Below are 464 nucleotides of genomic sequence, written 5' to 3'. Positions count from 1 at the left end.
CGGTGCTCAAGAGCTTCGAGCAGCTCCAGAGCCTCTTCCAGGAGCTGCAGGCGCGGCTCTATGACATCGAGGGTACCCCAACACCACCCCTCCCCCACCCCAACCAGCCAACATTCAGGGTACCTGACACCCCACCCTGCTTCCGCCCCAAATTAATGCCCCCCCCCCCCAGTAACACAGCTGTGACATGGAGGGGACCCAAAACCAGTTGGGGCATGCACCCCACCCCAATTAACCCCTCCCTCACCCTAATTAACACCTCCCCCACATCCATCTCCAACACTCCCAGTCCTCTCTCGCCTCTCCCCCCCAGGTACCACCCAGCTGCACAGCTTTCACCTGGAGATGTGCTCCAGCGGGATCAGTGTTGATGTCATCCAGGTGGGAAGGGGGCGAGGAGGTTGAGCGTCAGGGTGGGGGTGGGGGTTCCTCGTGCTCATGTGGTCCTCCCTCCCCCCAGGGCC

The sequence above is a fragment of the Corvus brachyrhynchos genome, unplaced genomic scaffold (assembly GCF_000691975.1).
Source record: "Corvus brachyrhynchos isolate BGI_N302 unplaced genomic scaffold, ASM69197v1 scaffold489, whole genome shotgun sequence".
NCBI classification, from domain to species: Eukaryota; Metazoa; Chordata; class Aves; order Passeriformes; family Corvidae; genus Corvus; species Corvus brachyrhynchos.
The sequence above is the reverse complement of the archived record's forward strand: the minus strand, read 5'-3'. Positions refer to the sequence as shown.